The sequence below is a fragment of the Nomascus leucogenys genome, chromosome 12 (genome assembly GCF_006542625.1).
Source record: "Nomascus leucogenys isolate Asia chromosome 12, Asia_NLE_v1, whole genome shotgun sequence".
Lineage (NCBI taxonomy): Eukaryota > Metazoa > Chordata > Mammalia > Primates > Hylobatidae > Nomascus > Nomascus leucogenys.
In genome coordinates, this window is record NC_044392.1 from 19,482,875 (window position 1) to 19,507,190 (window position 24,316).

Consider the following 24,316-nt stretch of genomic DNA (forward strand, 5'->3'; position numbering starts at 1 on the left):
GCTGGTCTCAAACTCCTGGCCCCAAGTGACCAGCCTGCCTTGGCCTCCCAAAGTGTTGGGATTTACAGGAGTGAGCCACCATTCCTGGCCCCCAAAAAATTAAAAATCACTATTACAAATTTAAAAAAAAAAATTGAAGAAGAGATACAAAAGTAGGTGAAAAAGTAGAGTGAAAATGTCGAGTGAATTAAAATTTATTTAAAAGAATCAAATGAACAATCCAGAAATGAAATAATAAACTAATCAAATGGGTTTAAGGACATATTAGAAAGACTAGTGAACACAAAAACAGGTCCAATAAAAATATTCAAACTGCAGCATAGAAGGAAAAAAGAATGAGAAAAACAACAGTAATAAAAGACATGCAGGACAGATTCAAATCGCCTAATATATATATAATTGGAATTTTGAATGGAGAAGAGAAAGAGAATGGGGCTGAAGCAATATTTAAAGAAATAATGGCCAAGGATTTTCTTAAATTGATTTAAAAAATATATCAGGCCAGGTGCAGTGGCTCACGCATATAATCCCAGAACTTTTGGATGCCAATGCGAGTGTATTGCTTGAACTCTGGAGTTTGAGACCAGTCTTGGCAACATGGTGAAACCCCATTTCTACTAAAAAATACCAAAAAAAATTGGCTGGGCATGGTGGTGTGCACCTGTGGTCCCAGATACTCACAAAGCTGAGGTGGGAGGATTATCTGAGCCCAGGAAGTTAAGGCTGCAGTGAGCCATAATTGCACCACTGAACCCAGCTTGGACAATAGAGCTGTCTCAAAAAATACATGTATATTAAATAAAATACATATTCAAAAGGTTCAGGATAAATGCAAAGATTACCATGCCCAGATACAATTTGGTAAAACTTGTGAAATCAGAGATAAAAAACTAAAATCTTAAAATCAGATAGAAAAAAAATGAAGCATTATCTTTAAAAGAGCAACAATAAGATTTCCAACTGACTTTTCAGCAGAAGCAACAAAGAATATGGAATGACATCATTCACTTGCTAAAAGAAAAAAATTCCCAACCTAGAATTCTATACCAAGAAAAAAGTTTTTTCAAAATAAAGTGAGATAGGTTGGGCACGGTGGCTCATGCCTGTAATCCCAGCACTTTGGGAGGCCGAGGCGGGCGGATCACTTGAGGCCAGGAGTTCAAGACCAGCCTGGCCAACATGGTGCAACCCTGTCTTCACTAAAAATACAAAAATTAGCTGGGCATGGTGGTGCATGCCTGTAATTACTCCCAGCTACTTGGGAGGCCAAGGCAGGAGAATCGCTTGAATCTGGGAGGCAGAGGTTGCAGTGAGCTGAGACAGCACCACTACACTCCAGCCTGGGCGACACAGTGAGACTGTGTATCAAAAAAAAAAAAAAAAAACTTTGGACCAAAGGTAAAAACAAAACCCAGAAAACAAAAATTAAGTGAATTTATTGCTGGAAAATCCACACAATAATAAATTCTAGAAGAAGTTCTTTAGGCTGAAGGAAAATGATCCCAGATGAAGTACAGAGCTGTGGGAGAAATGAAAAATAATAGAGGGGTAAATATGTGAGTCAGTATAAAAGTAAATAGATTTTTAAAAAAGCGACAATAATACAGATAGTTCCCAACTTGCAATGGTTCAACTTAAGAGTTTTCAACAGTACAATGGTGCAAAAGCAATAACATTCAGTAGAAATCATACTTTGAGTACCCATACAACCATTCTGTTTTTCATTTTCAGTATAGTATAGGTAAGTTACATGAGATATTCAACACTTTGTTATAAAGTAGGCTTTGTGTTAATTTTGTCCATGTAGGCTAAGGTAAGTGTCCCGAGCATACTGAAGGTAGGCTAATCTAAGCTATGATGCCAGGTAGATTAGGTAATTAAATGCCTTTTTTTTTTTTTTTTTTTTTTTTTTTGAGATGGAGTCTCAATCTGTCGCCCAGGCTGGAGTGCAGTGGCACAATCTCTGCTCACTGCAAGCTCCGCCTCTCGGGTTCACGCCATTCTCCTGCCTCAGCCTCCCAAGTAGCTGGGACTACAGGCGCCCGCCACTGCGCCCAGCTAATTTTTGGTATTTTTAGTAGAGACGGGGTTTCAACATGTTAGCCAGGATGGTCTCAATCTCCTGACCTCGTGATCCACCTGCCTCGGCCTCTCAAGGTGCTGGGATTACAGGCGTGACCCACCGCGCCCAGCCTATTAAATGCTTTTATTAAAAAAAAATTGAGACAGGGTCTTGCTCTGTTGCCCAGGCTGGAGTGCAGTGGCAAGAACAGGACTCACTGCAGCCTCAACTTCCTAGGCTCAAGTAATCCTCCCGCCTCAGGCTCCTGAGTAACTGGGACGACACGTGCATGCTACCACACCTGGCTAATTTTTTTTTTTTTTAATTTTTGTAGAGGCGGAGTCTCCCCAGATTTCCCAGGGTGGGTTTTAACTCCTGGACTCAGGTGATCCTCCCACCTCAGCCTTCCAAAATACTGGGATTATAGGCGTGAGCCACTGGGTTTGGCCCTAAATGTATTTTTGACTTAAGATACCTTCAATTTAGAATGGATTTATCTGAACATAACCCCATCATAAGCTGAGGAGCATCTATGGTGTCTTGTGAGGTTTATTCCATATATAGAAATAAAATATATGACAACACTACAAAAGGTTGAAGGGGGATAAAAGGAATTAAACTGTTGTAAGATTTCTCTATTGTTGTAGAAGTACTGATTTATTTTTACCGTATTTACTGCCTTATTGATTAGTGAGTATAATGAGTCAAATACAAAGAGGTCTCGAGAGTATTGTGTAATTTGGTAGCTACTAGCCACATGTCACTATGGAGCACCTGATGTGACTAGCTCAAATTGAGATGCACTCCAGCCTGGGCAACAAGAGCGAAACTCCTGTCTCAAAAAAAAAAAAAAAAAAAAAAAAAAAAAGGGTATTTAGCAAGGTAGGTGGATACAAGGTTAATATATAAAAATTAATTATATTTCTATATATTAGCTACAAATAGTGGAAAGTGAAATTTATAAAGCAACACCATTGACAATAGTGCTTAAAAAGCCAATACCTAGGAATAAATCTAACAAAAGATGTGAAAGAACTTTACAACGAAAACTCCAAGACATTGCTAGGAGAAATTGAAGAAGATCTTCATAAAAAGATAATTTATGTTAATGGAGGAAAAAACCTTAATAGTAATAAGATGCCAATTTCCCACAACTTTACCTATATATTAAATGCAATCTGAATCAAAATTCCAGGTTTGAACTTTGTGGAAATTGACAAGCTGATTCTAAAATTTATATGCAAATGTAAAGGACCTAGGATAGCCAAGATAATCTTGACAAAGAACAAGATTTTAAGACTTACTATAAAGTTAGAGTGATTATTGTGGTATTGGCACAATAATGGTGCAGAATAGGGAGTTCAGAAATAGATTCACACATGTGCAGTCACCTGATTTACAATGAAGTTGTAACTGTAATTAAGTAGAAAAAATTTTTTTAAACAAATGTTGCTAGACAATGGAATACCTGTATGAGAAACAACAAAACTTAACCTCTAACTCATACCATCCGTAAGAATAGTTGAGATGAATCACGAATCTAAATGTGAAGACAAAACAATAAAGTTTATGGAGGAAAAACATAGAAGAATATCTTTATGACCTTGTTGTAGACAAAGATTCAATGAGGATACAAATAAACACTAACTGTAAAATAAAAATAAATAAATTGAGCTTCATTAAGAGCTTTAATTCATCAAAAACACCAGTAAGAAGGCCGAGGTGGGTAGATCACCTGAGGTCAGGAGTTCAAGACCCGCCTGGCCAACATGGTGAAACCCCGTCTCTACTAAAAATACAAAAAATTAGCCGGGCGTGGTGGAGGACACCTGTTATCCCAGCTACTCGGGAGGCTGAGGCAGAGAATTGCTTGAACCCAGGAGGCATAGGTTGCAGTGAGCCAAGATCGTGCCACCACACTCCACCCTGGGCAATAAGAGTGAAACTTCGTCTAAAACAAACAAACAAAAAACAGCAGTAAGAGAGTGAAAAGGAAGGCAACAATGCAGAGAAGAGATTCACAATACATACATATAGCCTTTGTTTGTATCCTGAGTTTATACAGAATTCCTACAAATAAGATAAAAGAAAACATTTTTTATTTTTATTTATTTTATTTATTTTTATTTTTTTATTTTTTTTTTGAGACAGAGTCTAGCTCTGTCGCCCAGGCTGGAGTGCAGTGGCGCAATCTCTGCTCACTGCAAGCTCTGCCTCCCAGGTTCACGCCATTCTCCTGCCTCAGCCTCTCCGAGTAGCTGGGACTACACGTGCCCGCCACCACGCCCGGCTAATTTTTTGTATTTTTAGTAGAGACGGGGTTTCACCATGGTCTTGATCTCCTGACCTCGTGATCCACCTGCCTTGGCCTCCCAAAGTGCTGGGATTACAAGCGTGAGCCACCGCGCCCGGCCAGAAAACATTTTTTAAACATTAAAATGGACAAAAGAATTGAACAAGTCCTCCTAACAGAAGATATTTAAGTAACCAATAAGTAGCCACATCATTATCATCAGGGAAATGCAATTTACAGCTACAATGAGATATCACACCCCACCAGAATAACTAGTAATGAAAAAATTAAGAATACCAGGTATTGAAGAAAAGGTAGATCAATTAGAACTCATGCATTGATGGTGAAAGTATAAATTGGTACAACCATTTTAGAAAACTTTTGGCAGTATCTACTAAGCCCAGAAATCCAAATCACTCCAAAAGAACCCACTCAAAAGAACTGGATGCATATATGAATTCAACCAACATATCAACATATGCAAAGAACATTTATAGTACTTTTATTTTATTGTAGCAAACAAACGAAAACAATGCAAATGTCAGTGAATAGTAGAATGTGCAAACTGACAAAATCATACAACTAGAGACTACCCAGCAATAAGAAAACAACATCTAGTACTGCGATATATTAACATGGATGGATCTCACGAATATTATGTTGAGTGAAAGAATAATTTTTTTATGTTTAGAAAGAGCATGAGAGAAGGCAAAATTAATCCACGGTTATATAAGTTAGAATAATGGTTGTCTGGATGAAGGATAGTTATAGATAAGAAAGAGGCATGAGAGAATCTGGAGTGCTAGAAATGTTCAATATTTTAATCTGAGTGGTAGTTACAGAGGTGTTTACGTATTTCCATTCATAGAGTTTTAGACTTAACGCACTTTGCTGTATGTATATCTCATACAACCTCAGAAAATGGTAGTATGACTACTACAAAACTGTCTAACAATGTGTCATATTCAGAATAAAATTTTAAATCATAGGATTTTCTTGAAAACACTTCTTGACCTGGACTTTGCCTTTCCAGAAATATTTCTGCACTCTAACAATAAGCTCCTGTTTACTGCCTATACCAAAATATTTAGTGTTCTTTAACAATATACCACACACTCTTTAACCTCTTTGCCTTTGCAAATGCTGTTCTTTGCTTGGGATATACTCACCATCCTCTTATTTTACCTTAAATGTTCCCTAGTAATTTCCACAAAACTTGCATCTTAATTCAGTCATTACCTTATCCAGTTAACCTTCCCAAGCCATCTCAGGTATAATTAGGTACATCTTTGCTATGTTCTTTTAGCACCCTATCATAGCATTTTCAAACTGTATTAAAAGCTCTTCTTATTTTTCGGACTCTCACTAGATTATAAAGTCCTTGAGAATGGGCATTTTTGTTTTGTTTTTAAAATATTATTAATACATAGCATAGGGTCTGACATAAAGTAGGCACAATAAGAGTTTTTGTAAGTGTTGGAACAAGAAAACAATTAGGGAAAATCCTAGTTGGTTCTATATTGAATTTCTCCTACATGTTCAGTAGTAGATTGGGGCTTTTCTACGGTCCACAGGCTCAGAAGACACAACCCCATTATTACGGACTTGAATATTGCAAAGATGGTACTAAATTTACTTTCTTTAGTTACAGGGAGACATTCAAACATAGAAAATTGTTCGTAATCCCAGAAACCATTTTATCAGCCAAGTGACCTAAATACTGGATAGAAAATTCTGTCCACGGCAGGCCCAACAATCAGTAGATCTACTCTCTTTCCTTAAGAGTAGCCATGAGAACAAGGAAAACTGGGGCAAATTAGGCTAACACAACTTGTTCATATGCTCATTCATCAGGAACACAATGGCATTAAACATTAGAAAACATAGAAATGGCTGTCTTCATAGCACTTTTAAAGCTCATTTATCAGAGTTAAAATTTTGAAAAGACCCATCTTCATTTAATAATTATGAAAAATAAATTTTCATAAAATATCACCACAACAGTTATACAGGATTGTCTTTTATACTGAAATGATGGATATTTAATTGGCAAATAAATATATACCTAAAATTCAGCCTAGTTGTGTTACCATAGGTCAATACACTTTTTTCCTTTAAATCAATAGATGTTCTCAGTAACACACTAAAGCTACTAGAAATCATGTTTGGTCTCTATCGACATTTTTAAAGTAACTTTTAAATGGAAAACATTAACTTAGCAAAGATATAGTCAAATGTGTTTTTAAGACATGATTATCACATTTATTTCATTGTAAACCACTTTTTAAAAACTAGAAATTGAGCTAAAATTCTCAAAGGACATAAATTGGCTGCTGGTTAATCTCTCAGAATTCAGTGTTAAAATCTATTGCAGTTGCTTATTTTGTTGAAATTTATATTTGAGATTGCCTTATCCGTTACATTCCTCTTGATTTTGATAGCGATCTAATGTAAATTTTTTAGCCAGATGATCTCTAGAATATGTTATAAAGTCTGGCATAGATTAGTCTAAACAACTTATGATGTTTTAATAGCAGGAAATTCTATTGCTGAATTTGTTAATATCCATCTACTTCTACTAGAATTTTAATAGTAATTTTGCTTTTGTAAACATAAGGTCAAAAATATTTGGGAATGTGTATGCAAAACCAAATTTGGAAGAAAATGAACCACAGTAAACTTTTAACAGAAATAGAACTTGAGAATTTAGAAATTTATCATTTTAATGACATTAGAAATAAGCATTTTTCCTAAGAAGCCACCTGTAACACATTAAGTATAAATCATAGTTTCTTAAGTGCTGTTTTGGGACCTTTGTGTTGCAATTCCAGATGCATAAGTTAAGTTGGTTAAGCAAGGGAATTGTTGCATTTGGGGTGAGCAAAAAGAAAGTGATGAAAGCCAGGTCTTAAAATAAGTTAGGGGTGAAACACTTTTGAATTTAAACTTCATATAGAGTAAATGTAGGGGAAAATAACAAAATAATTAAGTTTTTAATGTGTAAACATTAAACATTTACATAGACAGGATCATTAATTCACTGACCTTATTAGATTTATTATTTTTAAATTATAGCATGAAAAGACTCCCTGTTATTTAAAAATAAAACAGCACCAAAAGGTCAAAATGAAAACAAAAACTATGTATTTCAACATTTAAATGTACGGTATAAAATAGAGTTCAATCTTAAACCTAGAGCCCCTTAAAACCTTTACTAAAAATCCTCATTATTTTTTAATAACACTTTTATAGTGCTTACAACATACCTGTTACTGCTCTAAGCGTTTTATAAATATTAAGTCATTAAATCTTTATAATAACCTCATCAGGTAGGAACTACTATCTTCATTTTACAAATGAGGAAACACATTGCTTTTGTCTAGATAAAGCCTCCAAGATACGGAAGTTAATTGACCAAGATCACAAAGCTTTAATAGTAAGTGACAGAGCCAGACCTAAACACAGACAATCACTCCAAAGTCTATGATCTTATCAAATATATGTTCTGCTGCCTTCCCAACATCTAATATCAAGCCTTCAGAAAGTTAACTAGTATCAGAAAATAGTAATATTTGAAAATTTTTAATTGAATGAAATGTCAAAGATCTAAAGGCTAAGGAGATACACTATATTAAACTAAAACTCTTCATAAATACTTGAACTCTTCATGAAGATCTTCAACAAAAGATCAGATAGACTTTACTTCAATACCTCCAGTGACAGGAAACTATATTAAGGTAGACAATTTTATTTCCTGAAATCTGCCTCCTGTAAACTACCATATTTCTTTTAGAAGTAGGGTCTCGCTCTGTTGCCCAAGTGGGAGTGTTTTACCCTGTTTCTATCCTATCTTCTAAAGTCAAACAAAATTAATCTCCCTTCTCTTTTACACTGCTGCCTTAAAATATGTGAAGAAACCAATTATGTTCTAATTCACCACCCCACAACCCTTGGTTAAATATTCTGTTTCCTTCAAAATTTCTTCATGTACACAGTGGAATTTCCTCACATTTCTACTTTTTTGTTTCTGGACATGCTCCAATTTTTCTTCTATCTCTTAAAGTGCACCATTCCCAAACTGAATTCCATATTCAAGAAGTTTTTTTTTTTTTTTTTTTTTTTTTTTGAGATGGAGTCTTGCTCTTTCACCCAGGCTGGAGTGCAGTGGCGCGATCTCGGCTCACTGCAAGCTCCACCTCCCGGGTTCACGCCATTCTCCTGCCTCAGCCTCTCCGATTAGCTGGGACTACAGGCGCCCGCCACCACGCCCGGCCAATTTTTTGTATTTTTAGTAGAGACGGGGTTTCACCGTGGTCTCGATCTCCTGACCTTGTGATCCGCCCGCCTCGGCCTCCCAAAGTGCTGGGATTACAAGCGTGAGCCACCGCGCCCGGCCTCAAGAAGTATTTTTACCACAGTAGATTAGCACCATTACCAGTCATTCTATTTTTACTTTTTTAAATTTATTTTTTCCTAATCTTCAGGAACCCCAATCAACCATTCATTCTAAATGGTATTAATGTAGATGAATATTGACATTTTAGACAGCAAAAACATATAGGTTCATATCAAGTTTACTACAAAATAATGCCTCTGTGATATTTTCCACATATATTGGAGCTAATAAACTTGATTTTTGAAAATAAATTCAAAATTATTTACCCTTATGAAATTATTATAAATCAGTATCTTATTAGAAATCAGTCCATTATTCCAGCCTGTTGAGATTCTTTAAAATCTTGATCATCTTACTTAGCAAGTTGGCTATCCCGTCTAGCTTTTCTCAGCCAAATCATTGGGAAACTATCAATATTTATGATAGCCTTTTTTTTTTTTTTTTTTTTGAGATGGAGTCTCACTCTGTTGCCCAGGGTGTAGTGCAATGGTGTGATCTTGGCTCACTGCAACCTCCGCCTCCCGGGTTCAAACAGTTCTCCTGCCTCAGCCTCCCTAGTAGCTGGGACTACAGGCACAGGCCACCACACCCAGCTGATTTTTGTATTTTTAGTAGAGACAGGGTTTCACCATGTTGGTCAGGCGGGTCTTGAACTCCAATCTCAGGTGATCCACTGGCCTCGGCCTCCCAAAGTGCTGGGATTACAGGCATGAGACACCACTCCTGTCCTAGAGTATTGTTTTTAATATAATTAAATACTCACTTTTTTTATTACTTATCAAGTAAACATGCCCTGTGTTATATACCATCTGTTGTCAAAGTAGATTAGGTCTAGAGAGAGTTAACTGAAATCCAGACATGATCTATAATGGTTTTCTTCTTCTAATAAAAGTCCATTAATAATTTCTTCTTTTAAAATTATTTATTTATTTATTTTTAAAGAGATGGGGTCTCATTATGTTACCCAGGTTCGTCTCGAACTCCTGAGCTCAAGTGATCCTCTAGCCTCAGCCTCCCAAAGTGCTGGGTTACGGGCATGAGCCACCGTGCTTGGCCCCTATTAATAATTTCTAATGACACTACTCAAAGAAAAGAACGGGATTATTTTATATGGTTTCTTATGGAACACAGGTTATGGGCAAGCATGATTGAAAAAGATTTAGGCCATGTGCAGTGGCTCATGCCTGTAATCCCAACACTTTGGGAGGCCAAGGCAGAAGGATTGCTTGAGCCTAGGAGCTCAAGATGAGCCTGGGCAACATAACACCACCTTGTCTGTACTACAAAAAAAGGAAATAAAACCAGCAAGGCTTGGAGGCAAGTGCTTGTAGACCCAGCTACTCGGAAGGCTGAGATGGGAGGATTGCTTGAGCCCGGGAGATCAAGGCTGCAGTGACCAATGATTGCGCCACTGCTCTCCAGCCTGGGCATCAGAGCAACGCCATCCACACCCCCATCTCAAAAAAAGAAAGAAATGAAAAAAAAAAAAAAAAGATTTGAAGAACAAGGTATCACAACCTGAAAGTAATTCTAATTCTGTAAACCTGTTAAAAATGCAAAAAAATACTAGCATGCATAAATGAAGGGCAATATGTAGCAAGCATTTTGTAATTATCCTTCTTCACACTGGGCAGATACTTACTAGATTGTGAGCCATGTAATACATGCTTGCTTTCCCATCATTTTTTGCCATGATCATAAGTTTCCTGAGGCCGCCCCAGCCATGCTTCCTGTACAGCCTGTGGAACCATGACCCAATTAAGTCTCTCTCTCTTTTTTTTTTAATTATACTTTAAGTTCTAGGGTACATGTACACAACATGCAGGTTTGTTACATATGTATACATGTGCCATGTTGGTTTGCTGCACCCATTAACTGGTCATTTACATTAGATATTTCTCCTAATGTAAATCCCTCCCCGATCCCCCCACCCCACAACAGGCCCCGATATGTGATGTTCCCTACCCCATGTCCAGGTGTTCTCATTGTTCAATTCCCAACTATGAGTGAGAACATACAGTGTTTGGTTTTCTGTCCTTGCAATAGTTTGCTCAGAATGATGGTTTCCACCTTCATCGATGTTCCTACAAAGGACATGAACTCATCCTTTTTTATGGCTGCATAGTATTCCATGGTGTATATGTGCCACATTTTCTTAATCCAGTCTATCATTGATGGACATTTGGGTTGGTTCCAAGTCTTTGCTATTGTGAATATGCCACAATAAACATACATGTTCATGTGTCTTTATAGCAGCATGATTTATAATCCTTTGGGAATATACCCACTAAGGGGATGGCTGGGTCAAATGGTATTACTAGTTCTAGATCCTTCAGGAATCGCCACACTGTCTTCCACAATGGTTGAACTAGTTTACAGTCCCACCGACAGTGTAAAAGTATTCCTATTTCTCCACATCCTCTTGAGCACCTGTTGTTTCCTGACTTTTTAATGATCACCATTCTAACTGGTGTGAGATAGTATCTCATTGTGGTTTTGATTTGCATTTCTCTGATGACCAGTGATGATGAGCATTTTTTCATGTGTCTGTTGGCTGCATAAATGTCTTCTCTGAAAAGTTTCTGTTCATATCTTTTGCCCACTTTTTGATGGAGTTGTTTGATTTTTTCTTGTAAATTTGTTTAAGTTATTTGTAGATTCTGGATATTAGCCCTTTGTCAGATGGGTAGATTGCAAAAATTTTCTCCCATTCTGTAGGTTGCCTGTTCACTCTGATGGTAGTTTCTTTTGCTGTGCAGAAGCTCTTTAGTTTAATTAGATCCCATTTGTCAATTTTGGCTTTTGTTGCCATTGCTTTTGGTGTTTTAGTCATGAAGTCTTTGCCCATGCCTATGTCCTGAATGGTATTGCCTACATTTTCTTCTAGGAATTTTATGGTTTTAGGTCTAACATTTAAGTCTTTAATCCATCTTCAATTAATTTTTGTATAAGGTGTAAGGAAGGGATCCAGTTTCAGCTTTCTACATATGGCTAGCCAGTTTTCCCAGCACCATTTATTAAATAGGGAATCATTTTCCCATTCCTTGTTTTTGTCAGGTTTGTCAAAGATCAGATGGTTGTAGATGTGTGGTATTATTTCTGAAGGCTCTGTTCTGTTCCATTGGTCTATATCTCTGTTTTGGTACCAGTACCATGCCGTTTTGGTTACTGTAACCTTGTAGTATAGTTTGAAGTCAGGTAGCTTGATGCTTCCAGCTTTGTTCTTTTTGCTTAGGATTTTCTTGGCAATGCGGGCTCTTTTTTGGTTCCTTATGAACTTTAAAGTAGTTTTTTCAAATTCTGTGAAGAAAGTCATTGGTAGCTTGATAGGGATGGCATTGAATCTATAAATTACCTTGGGCAGTATGGCCATTTTTACAATATTGATTCTTCCTATCCATGAGCATGGAATGTTCTTCCATTTGTTTGTGTCCTCTTTTATTTCGCTGAGCAGTGGTTTGTAGTTCTCCTTGAAGAGGTCCATCACATCCCTTGTTTAAATCTTTTTTATTTATGAATTACCCAGTTTCAGGTATTTCTTTATAGCAGGGCGAGAATGGACTAATACAAAGAGCAAGAAAGAAAACATTAAAGAGACTTTAAGAGCTGTTAGAAGCTCTAACATATGTCTAAGTAGATTCCAGGAAAGAATGGAAGAAATGTAATACTTGAAGAGATACTAGCTTAAAATGTTCCAGAATTGAAGAAAAACATGGATATACAGATATGAAAAATCATAGCATATATTAGTCAGGATAAGCAGAAGAAAAAGAAAAAGGAAATGAAATCTACTACTAGATATAGTGCTGAGAAACTTAAAAACATATATATAGATGAAAAAGCATAGACCTTAAAAATAGCCAGATAAAATGTACAGGTCACCTTTCTAGAGAAAAAGGACAGCTCACAATATTTAAGGCCTGGGAGAAGACCTCCCAGCAGCTATCACTGAAGCCAGAAGAAATGAAATAATACCTTTGAAGTGCTGAGAAAAAATAACTTTCCCCCGAAACTGTATAGCAAAATTATATTTCAAGAATGAAATGTACCAACATGTGTGTGGTGTACCAACATATATGTAGTGGAAGTCTCAGAAGGAAAGGAAAGGGAGAAAGGGACAGAACAGTTCACTGAAGAATAATGGTTGAAATTTTCCCAAATTTGATTAAAATAAGAAAACATTAAATACTCCAGAAGCTCAACAAACCATAGGTATGAAGAAAAAAATCAAAAGGAGCAAGAGAAAAAAGGATTTAAAGATAGGGAAGCAACAATATGATTAACAGCTGACTTCTCATCAGGAATAATGGAGGACAAAAGGCAGTGGGATAATGTTCAAAGTGCTGGGGGCAGGGTCAGGGAACTGCCACCATTCTATAATTATAATAAGGAAAAAGATATTCCCAGATTAAACAAAGACTGAGTGAATTCATTGCTAGCAGTCCTACCTTATAATAAATACTAAGGAAGTCCTTTAGGCTGAAAGGAGATGACATAAGACAGTAACTTGAATCCATAGGAAGAAATGAAGAGCATCAGAAATGGCAAAAATGTAGGTAAACATAAAAGTCTATATAAATATCTATTTTTCTATTTTCTTGATTTCTTTAAAAGACAAGATTATATGAAGCAATAATCATAACTGTGTTGCTGAATTAATGGCATACATAAATATATATAACAATATTAGCACAAGGAAGTTGCTATATTTTACTGTAGTTGAAACAGTATTAACCTGAAGTAGATGGTCTTATTAAGAAGCATATTGTGATCTCTAGAACAAATACGAAAATAATTACAAAATATTCAGATAAAAAAATCAACAGAGGAATTGAAATTATACATTAAAATATGTGTAACACAAGAATGCAGTAAAGAAAAAATAGAGCAATGAAATAGACATTAGACGTTACCAAAACAGCAGATGTATATCCAACCACATCACAATGAATTAAATGCAAATAGACTAAACACCCCAACCAAAAGGCAGAGGATTTCAGGCTTCTTTCTAAAAGGCAAGATTGAAGAACTATACACTGCTTATAAGAGACACACTTTAGATTCAAAGACACAAATAGTAAAAAGTAAAATGACAGAAAAGTAGAATTAAAATGACAGAAAAATATATATCATGGGAACAGTAACCATAAGAAAGTTAGAGTAACTATACTGACGTCACACAAAATATATTTTAAGACAGAGTTTATTTTTTGGTTTTTTTTTGAGATGGAGTTTCACTCTTATTGCCCAGGCTAGAGTGCAATGGCGTGATCTTGGCTCACTGCAACCTCTGCCTCCCGCATTCAAGCAATTCTCCTGCCTCAGCCTCCCGAGTAGGTAGGGTTACAGGCATGTGCCATCATGCCTGGCTAATTTTGTATATTTAGTAGAGACAGGGTTTCTCTATGTTGGTCAGGCTGGTCTCGAACTCCTGACCTCAGGTGATCTGCCTGCCTCACCCTCCCAAAGTGCTGGGAGTACAGGCATGAGCCACCACGCCCAGTGACAAAGTGTATTTCATAATGTTAAAAGGTTCAATATACCAGGAAAATATAGCAATTTAAAATACGTATACACCTAAAACAGAGGCATGAGATACATGATGCAAAAAATAACAATTAAAGGGAGAAACTGACAGTTCAACAGCTTGGGGTACAAATTTCAATACATCATTCTCATAACTGATAGAACAACTAGGCAGAAAATCAACAAGAAAAGAGAAAACATGATCAACCATCTTGTCCTAGGAGGCATTTTTAGAATAGTCCACCCGACAACAGCAGAATACACCTTTTTGGCTGGGCATGTTGGCTCATGCCTGTAATGCCAGCACTTTGGGAGGCTGAGGTAGGAGAATTGCTTGAGGACAGGAGTTCAAGACCAGCCTGGGCAACATAGTGAGACCTCATCTCTACTAAAAATTTAAAAACTGAGCCAGGCATGGTGGCTCACACCTGTAGTCCCAGCTACTCAGGAGGCTGAGGCCATAGGATCACTTAAGCCTGGGAAGTCAAAGCTGCAGTGAGCTGTGATTATACCACTGTACTCCAGCCTGGGCAACAGAACAGTCTCTGTCTCAAAAAAAAAAAAAAAAAAAATACACCTTCTTTTCAAGCACACATAGACTATTTTTCAGTACTGACCATATGCTAGGTCATATGATTATATAAAACAAGTTCCCAAATTCAAAAGGATTGTAATCATTAAACACATGCTTGCCAATCCATAGAATTAAATTAGAAACCAACAACAGAAAGAAATTTGGGAAATCCCCAAACATTTGAAATTAAACAAAATAATTTTAAATAACTCATGGGTCAATGAATAAATCACAAGAGAAATTAGAAAACATTTTGAAGGTAATGAAAATGAAAACATAACACACTAAAATTTTTAGATAAAACAGGGCCAAGATGAAAATGTAGCTTTAAACACATATATTAGAAAAAAAGTAAAGGTTTCAAGACAATATCTAAGATATAACCTACAAAACAAACAAAATGAATTAAACTCAAAGAAAACAAAAGGAAGAAAATAATAAAGAGCAGAGAGAATCAATGAAACAGAACATAAAAAACAACTTTAAAAATCAGTGAAAACAAAATTTGGTTCTTTAAGATAATCGACAAAATTATTAAACCTTTAGCTAGATTGGCAAAGAAAAAAAAGACCCAAATTACCAAAATAAGAATGAAGGAAGGGATATGCCACCAGCTGGCAATCCTACGAAAAAAAAAAAAAAATCAGGGTTAAAGAGATTATTGTGAACTGGTTGGGCGTGCTGGCTCACACCTATAATCCTAGCACTTTGGGAGGTCAAGGTGGGTGGATAACTTGAGTCCAGGAGTTCAAGACCAGCATGGCCAACATGGTGAAACCCCATCTGTACTAAAAATACAAAAATTAACTGGGCATGGTAGCACATGCCTGTAATCCCAACTACTCGGGAGGAGAATTGCTTGAACCTGGGATTCTCCTGGGAGGTTGAAGTGAGCCAAGATGGTGCCATCACACTCCAGCCTGGGCAACAGAGTGAGACTCTGTCTCAAAAGAAAAAAAAATAAAGAAAAACAACTTTATGCCAAATTAGACAATTTAGATGACATAGACAAATTCCTAGAGAAGCACAAATTATCAAAACTAACCTGAGAAGTAACAGAAAATCTGAATAGACATATAACAAGGAAATAAATCAGTAATAAAACAATTACACACACACCTGTAATTGCATATATATGTATACACACAGGCTCAGATAGAATCACTGATAAATTCTTTTTTTTTTTGTGCACGTTTGTTACATATGTATCCATGTGCCATGTTGTTTGGTGCACCCATTAACTCGTCATTTAGCATTAGGTATATCTCCTAATGCTGTCCCTCCCCCTTCCCCCACCCCACAACAGTCCCCGGAGTGTGATGTTCCCCTTCCTGTGTCCATGAGTTCTCATTGTTCAATTCCCACCTATGAGTGAGAACATGCGGTGTTTGGTTTTTTGTCTTTGCGATAGTTTACTAAGAATGATGTTTTCCAGTTTCATCCATGTCCCTACAAAGGATATGAACTCATCAATTTTTATGGCTGCATAGTATTCCATGGTGTATATGTGCCACATTTTCTTAATCCAGTCTATCATTGTTGGACATTTGGGTTGGTTCCAATTCTTTGCTATTGGAATCACTGATAAATTCTATAAAACATTTAAAGAAGAAATAATGCCAATTACATATAAACTTTTTCAGAAAATAGAAGGAACACTTCTAACTCATGAAGACAATATTACTCTGATACCAAAACCAGAAAAAGACATCACAAGGAATCTGCAGACCAATAGTCTTCATGAACACAAATGCAAAATATTTAACGAAGTATTTGCAAATAGTTTTATTTTAGATTCAGGGGTACACGTGCAGATTTGTTACCTGGGTATATTGTGTGATGCTGAAGTTTGGAATATGGTGGATCCTGTCACCTAAGTACTGAACACAGTACTCAATAGCTTTTCAATCCTTGCCTCCCTCCCTCCCTGCCCCCTCTAGTAGTCTTCTGTTTCTATTGTTGCCATCTTAATGTCTGTGAGTGTCCAGTGTTTAGCTACCACTTATAAGTGAGAACATATGATATTTGCTTTTCTGTTCCTACATTAATTCACTTAGGATAATGGCCTCCAGCTGCATTCATGCTGCTGCAAAGGACATGATTTTGTTCTTTTTTGATGGCTGCATAGTATGCCACAGTGTATATGTACTATGTTTTCTTAAATCACCAATGATGGGCACCTAGATTGATTCCATGTGTTTGCTTTTGTGAATAGTGCTGTAATGAACATGTGAGTGCATGTTTCTTTTTGATCGAATAATTTATTTCTTTTTGGATGTATACCCAGTAATGGGATTGCTGTGTCAAATAGTAGTTCTGTTTTCAGTTTTTTGAGAAATTTCCAAATTGCTTTCCACAGTAGTTGAACAAATTTACATTCCCAGCAACAGTTACATTCTCTTTTCTTCAGAGCCTGGCCGACATCTGATTTTTTTTTTTTTCCCCTAAGACAGGGTTCTTGCTCTGTTGCCCAGGCTGGAGTGCAGTGGCATGATCATGGGTCACTTCAGCCTTAATCTTCAGGGCTCAAGTGATCTTCCCCCCTCAGCCTCCCTAGTAGCTGGGATTATAGGGGTGCACTGCTGCACCCAGCTAATTTATTTTTATTTTTATTTTGTAGAGATGGGGTCTCACTATGTTACTCAGACTGGTCTTGAACCCGTGGGCTCAAGTGATCCTCCTGCCTCAGCCTCCCAAAGTATGGGATTACAGGCATGAGCCACTGTGCCTGACCTTGGCTTTTTAATAATAACCATTCTGACTGGTGTGAGATGGTATCTCATTGCAGTTTTGATTTGCTGCATTTCTCTGATGATTAGTGATGTGGAGCATTTTTTCATGTTTACTGGCTGCTTGTACATCGTCTTTTGAGAGTGTCTGTTCACGTCCTTTGCCTTTTTTTTTTTTTTTTTTTTTTTTGAGACAGAGTCTCACTCTTATCGCCCAGGCTAGAGTGCAGTGGTACAGTCTCAGCTCACTGCAACCTCTGCTTCCCAGGTTCAGGTGATTCTCATGCCTCAGCCTTCCAAGTAGCTGGGACTATAGGTGTGTGCCACCATGCCCAGCTAATTTTTGTATTTTTCGTAGAGATGGGGTTTTGCCATCTTGGCCAGGCTGGTCTCGAACTCTTGACCTCAGGTGATCTGCTCTCCCAAAGTGCTGGGATTACAGGTGTGAGCCACCGCACTTTGCCCTTTGCCCATTTTTTATGGGGTTATTTGCTTTTTGCTTGTTCAATTGTCAAATTCCTTATAGACTATGGACATTAGACCTTTGTCAGATGCATAGTTTGCAGTGAGCCAGGATGGCACCATTGCACTCCAGCCTGGGAAACAGAGTAAGACTCTGTCTAAAAAAAAAAAAAATTAGCCAGGTGTGGTGGTGCACACCTGTAATCTCAGCTACTCAGGAGGAGGCTGATAATCACTTGAACGTGGGAAGTGGAGGTTGCAGTGAGCCAAGATGGCACCACTGAACTCCAGCCAGGACAACAGAGCAAGACTCTGTCTCGAATTAAAAAAAAAAAAAAGTATTGGTATATGATCAATAAGAAATAAAAGCAATTTTTCACCATACAGAATTTGAAAAGCATTGCTCTGAACTAAATTACTGTCTGATCCTTTCATATATTGAGATTCTGGAACGACTTCTACAGATATTGAAGTTTCTGTTCAGCAGGCAGAGCCAATGCTATACAACAAAGGCTGTTAGACCAGTTAGGCCTTATTTATTAAATGTATTAATGAATCTAAAAAAAGAATATTAGAAACAGGATATGTCATCCAAGAGCATAGAAAAAAAGCAAATAGTAGCAATACCTGTCTAAGTAATGTCCAAGGGTAATGGTAGGTGGCCAACTCCTTTGTTTATTTCAATCATGTTTGCAAAGTCATGCCTAAAAGACAGACTGATACAAAGAGTTATAGCCAAAGGAAGTGAAATAGTCTCACTCTTGTAGCATTATCATTCTTTCTATAGAATCTTAGCTGTGGCATTAACCATTACATTCAGACTCTGAATTTGTGATTTCGTAGAGCAGCGGTCCCCAACCTTTTTGACACCGGGGACCTAGTTTCGTGGAAGACAATTTTTCCGCAGGGCTGGGGTGGGGGCAGGGATGGTTGATTCCTCTAAGGAGTGAACAACCTAGATCCCTCACATGCACAGTTCACAATAGGGTTCGCGCTCCTGTAAGAACCTAATGCTGTGGCTGATCTGACAGGAGGCAGAACTCAGGCAGTAATGCTCGCTTGCCTGCCACTTGTCTCCTGCTGCGTGGCCCTGTTCCTAACAGGCCACCAAATACTCGTCCGTGGCCCAGGGGTTGGGGACCCCTGTCATACAGGATGGCGAACTAGTTGTAATTGCTGGCTGTCTCAGTTATTACCTTACTATTCTTTTTTTTTTTTTTTAATTCACCTTTCTTAGTGACCCAAGTATAAAATCTTCTGTTCTCATAACAATCTCATCAATAAACAAATGGCTAAAAATCTGGCAACACATTCCATAAGTGATATACATCTGTATTTTACAAAAACTACCCTGGATATAAGTATATTACCTTACTATTCTTAAGCTCCAATTTTATTCTTCTACAATGTAGAATCTACACTATGCTTTGTGAGGCTATTGCTGTGATTCTGCAAACCTTAACTAGGTAGCTGGTAGATTTCAGGACAATTCTCAACAACTAACATAAGAACTGTGAGAAAACTTTCAGGAGATTAAAAGTGGTTCTACTATAGCTGGTAACTGAGGGGGGCTACAAAGATGCAGGAGAAAGAAGAAACTTGCTCTTTTCTATTTGTTCTGTTTCAGCTTCTGTGAGCCTCTGTCTGCCTACATTTCCCACGAGTGGCATCCCAGTAATTCTTCACCCATGACAGGAGTTCCTTCCCATCACCTCAACTAAATCCAGGATGCAGTTATTCCAACACTTGCAGACCCAGCTTCATTGTTCTTTTTTCTTCCCAAAGGTACTAGCTTCAGCCTGTGGATGCCCCTTTTCAGAGGTTTGGGTCCCAGGCCTGTGAGGCCCCTATTCAAACTCAGAGTTACCAGTAGCAGTCAAGCAATACTGCCTCCTCAGGTGTCTGAGTCTGTCTTTGTGGCACTCATTCTTTAAGTTTCCACATTTTAATAATTCTCATCTCTTCCCTGTGTTCTTTCAGCCCTAGGAGTGACAGCTGCTTCCTGCAGTTGCTACTTCTGGCATACCTTACAGTTCTCTGTTGCCCTTTCAGTTACCTAGTTAAAAATCTTTATATTAAATTCTTTATGTATAAATAACCTGACCAGGCATGGTGGCTCATCCTGTAATTCCAGAACTTTGGGAGGCCAAAGCGGGCAGATCACCTGAGGTCAGGAGTTCAAGAACAGCGTGGCCAACATGATGAAACCTCATCTCTACAAAAATACAAAAATTACCCCCGCATGATGGTGGGTGCCTGTAATCCCAGCTACTCGGGAGGCTGAGGGGGGACAATTGCTTAAATCCGGGAGGTGGAGGTTGCAGTGAGCCGAGATCGCGCCATTGCACTCCAGCCTGGGTAACAGAGTGAGACTCCATCTCAGAAAAATAAAATAAATAAATAAATAAGTCTTTATATATAAATAACCAGTATGACCATTGTCTCTGATTGACTCTAATTGATCCACTGGCTCTCTCCATTAAATGCTATACTAGAAAGGCCGCAGGAAAGGGGACTTGATGGATCTCAGATCCATTCTCATCAACTAACTCAAGAGCTATAAAGAAACTTCAGAGAGATTTCTCCTACAAAGTGTAGGAGAAAGAATGTCCTGTAGTCAAAGGGGGCTAGGGACCACAGACAAGGGACAAGATAGAAGAGAGATTTCTAATTGCACTCCTTTCTCTTCCGTGTTGCTTTATGCAAGTCCAACACCAATGAAAGTGTGATCCACATTGGGGAGACTGGGTTTTTACTGGCTGGTGATTCCCTATTACTTTAGTACATTGAGAATACAAATGAAATGGCACACTAAAGCAGAACCGATCAAAAGAAATCAGTAAAAAGAGAAAAAAAGAGAGAAAGGGAGAGAATATAGAATTAAAATCAGAAAACAATCACAGCTCTCTTGTTCTGCTTTCCGTACTTCACATCTTTCATTTTTAACTGTTTTTTTAAAATTAAATATAACCCCCCTTTAAAAAAATTATTGTGTTCTTTGGGGGTCATTTTACTTAGAAAAAAAAATCTTTTAAAAAGTGCCATGTTCAGGCACAATGGCTAATCATAGTTTCAGGTGGCATAGAGACCAATTTTTTTTTTTTTTTGAGATGAAGTTTCGTTTTTGTTGCCCAGGCTGGGGCACAATGGCGTGATCTCGGCTCACTGCAACCTCCGCCTCCCAGATTCAAGCAATTCTCCTGCCTCAGCCTCCCGAGTAGCTGGGATTACAGGTGATAGCCACCACACCCAGCTAATTTTTGTATATTTAGTAGAGATGGGGTTTCACCATATTGACCAAGCTGGTCTTGAACTTCTGACCTCAGGTGATCCACCCGCCTCGGCCTCCCAAAGTGCTGGGATTACAGGCATGAGCCACCGTGCCCAGCCCCCATAGAGACCAATTTTACCGACCTTGTCTTTTACATCTGATTTTGGAAGAGTCAAGATGCCCCTCGGATAACAGTAAAGGGGATGGAATAGTGTGAAGTCCTTTGCAACAAAGTGCAAGATTTTCCTTCTGCTGTTATGCCCTGGAAGGCTTATGTTCAGCTTTGTCCGTCTGCCAAGAGCATGGGTAGAATGTTATGCTCACTCTCTGTAGACAAGAACAGTGGATGATGATGATATGAATGTAGATAGCTGTAGAAACTAATTTGCGATGTCTCCATTTGAGCTGTGTCCTTCCACTGCCCCTATTCCCTCTCCATACATGGTTGCTGGTTGGAGGAAGCAGGTATGTTTCTTTGAAAAACAGTGAGGGGGCATGTGGCTTTTTGTTTATTTAAGGGTGGGCCTCTTTGGGCTCACCAAGAACTGTTTACTTCCTGTGTGTACTTGTACAAAATTTGGGTTCTGAGAGCTATGTGGTGAATTCACTGTTAGCTCCTCCCAGACCTCAGTGTTAGCTCCTCTAGGCAGTAGGACATCTGTGTTTCTTAGGGCAGGCTCAGGTTTGGGGTCCTCTTGGGGATAACTGGCATTGGAAGGACACAGGTCATCTAAATGGAGCTCCAGTGTCCCTTCTCAGGGTCCAGTCAGAACTTTCCCCTTGGTCCCCCTAGAAGATACTGCTGTCTTACACCTGGACACACCTTGGCTTTGCGGTATACATCTCTTCTCTCCCTACTGATTGGTATTATAATATCAAACTGCTCCAGGCCTGATGCGTGCTCTCCAGGAGAACCAACTGGGAAATTCCCCAACAGGTAAAGTCCTTAAAAATGATACTTTTGGCCAGTTGTGGTGGCTCACATCTGTAATCTCATGACTTTGGGAGGCTGAGGCAGGTGGATCATTTGAGCCCAGGAGTTCAAGACCAGCCTGGGCAAAGAGGTGAAGTCTCTTATATTTTTTTAAAATGATACTTTTAGCTACCTAACTTTGGGGACCAAATGCCTAAGAGGGAAAGGAAGCAGTCTAACGCAAATTTACTACATCATACCAGAGTCTGGGAAAATTAATTAAATAACACAGGGTAGTCATAAAACCCTTGTGGGGTGTTACAGATGTAATAACCTAATGCTTAATATGTTGCTACCTTAAAATGAAGAGATAAAATAAATAACCTGTGAATTTTCTTCATAAAGCTGATAAAGACAAGTTCCAGTGGCTATAAGACATAATTTTGCCTGTACCCAGGGGCACTTTTTTATATGACATAGGATATTAAGCAATGTAAAGTTGCAGACCTAATTAGCAAATTTGCTTTTAAATGTCATTTACATATTTCTATTGAAACTGCAAACCTAAATTATTGAAATTTAGGAATGCACAGGGACTTAAAGACTCTGTCACACACACCCATACATGCACACACACACACTTACTGAAAGCTGTTGTGAGATGAAGAAGACCTATGTGACTAACAAGTTCAATTTCTTTGTGCCTGGAAAGAAGGGACTGGACCAGCCAAGAGACTCACTTTCCCCGTCTCACTTGAGTCTTTCTCTATGCCTGAGTCTCTCCAGCACATGCACACATGCATGCACACACACATGTGCCCTACCCAAAGATGGCTGCGGACTTCTCCTGCCGGTTCTGGGAGGCAGGGTGGTCCTGTAGAATTTGTTCTGGTTTCTAGGATATAAACAAGATAACCCGAAACTATGTGAACATTGCCCGGCTTTCTAGAAGGTGGAATGTAACCCTGCACCTTTAGAAGCACAATCATTTATTAATTTTTTTTTTGAGACAGGATCTGGCTCTGTCACCCAGGCTGGGTGGCAGTGGCACAATCTCTGCTCACTGCAACCTCCGCCCGCTTCCAGGCTCAAGCCATTCTCCCACCTCAGCATCCTGAGTAGGGGTTACTATAGGCATGCGCCACAATGCCCTGCTAATTTTTCTATTTTTTGTAGAGATGGGGGTTTCACCGTGTTGCCCAGGCTGTTCTTGAACTCCTGAGCTCAAGCAACCATGCCTGGCCCAGTAATTTTTTTTTAAACTCCCATCTATCCACATTGGAGAAATCAACAGGTTCTAGGAAGTAAATATGTCTCTTTGTAACCTAAAAAAAGAAAAAGAAAAAACAATCACAGATAAAACCAAGATTTTAAACTTGCATAAGAAATGATGAAGCCAGATGTGGTGACTCACACCTGTAATCCCAACACTTTGGGAGGCCAAGGTAGGCAGACCACTTGAGCTCAGAAGTTTGAGACCAACGTAGGCAACATGGCAAAACCATGTCTCTACCAAAAAAAAAAAAAAAGCAAAAATTAGCCAGGCATGGTAGTGCTGAATTGTAGTCATCCCAAGTAGGGAGGTCAGGATCACTTGAGCCCTGGAAGTGGAGGTTGCAATGAGCCCAGATTGTACCACTACACTCCAGCCTGGGTGACAGAGTGAGATCTATTTGCCAAAATATTTGAAAACTTAGATAAATAAATTCCTGGAATGATTTTTTAACTGGAAAAAATGGTACAACATGCAGCAGAACTTTCATAAACAAATAACATATAAAGATGATGAAACAGAAATCAACTCCCCTTCTTCCCCATTTTCTCATTCCCAATGCTAGTGTCAAACAGTAGAGTTCTATCAAACTTTCCAAGAATAGAATGTAGAAATAGAGGGAAAGCTAATTCTTTTTGAGATAAGAATAACTTTGACACAGCATACATATAAGGATAGTATTGAAAAATTTACAAACCAATTTCATTTAAGAAAATAGATGTAAAAATCCTAAATAACTAAATCCAACAGTGTATTAAAAAACTGCAACATGATTAAATGGACTTAGCTTAGCAATGCAAATAAATTTGTTTTTGAA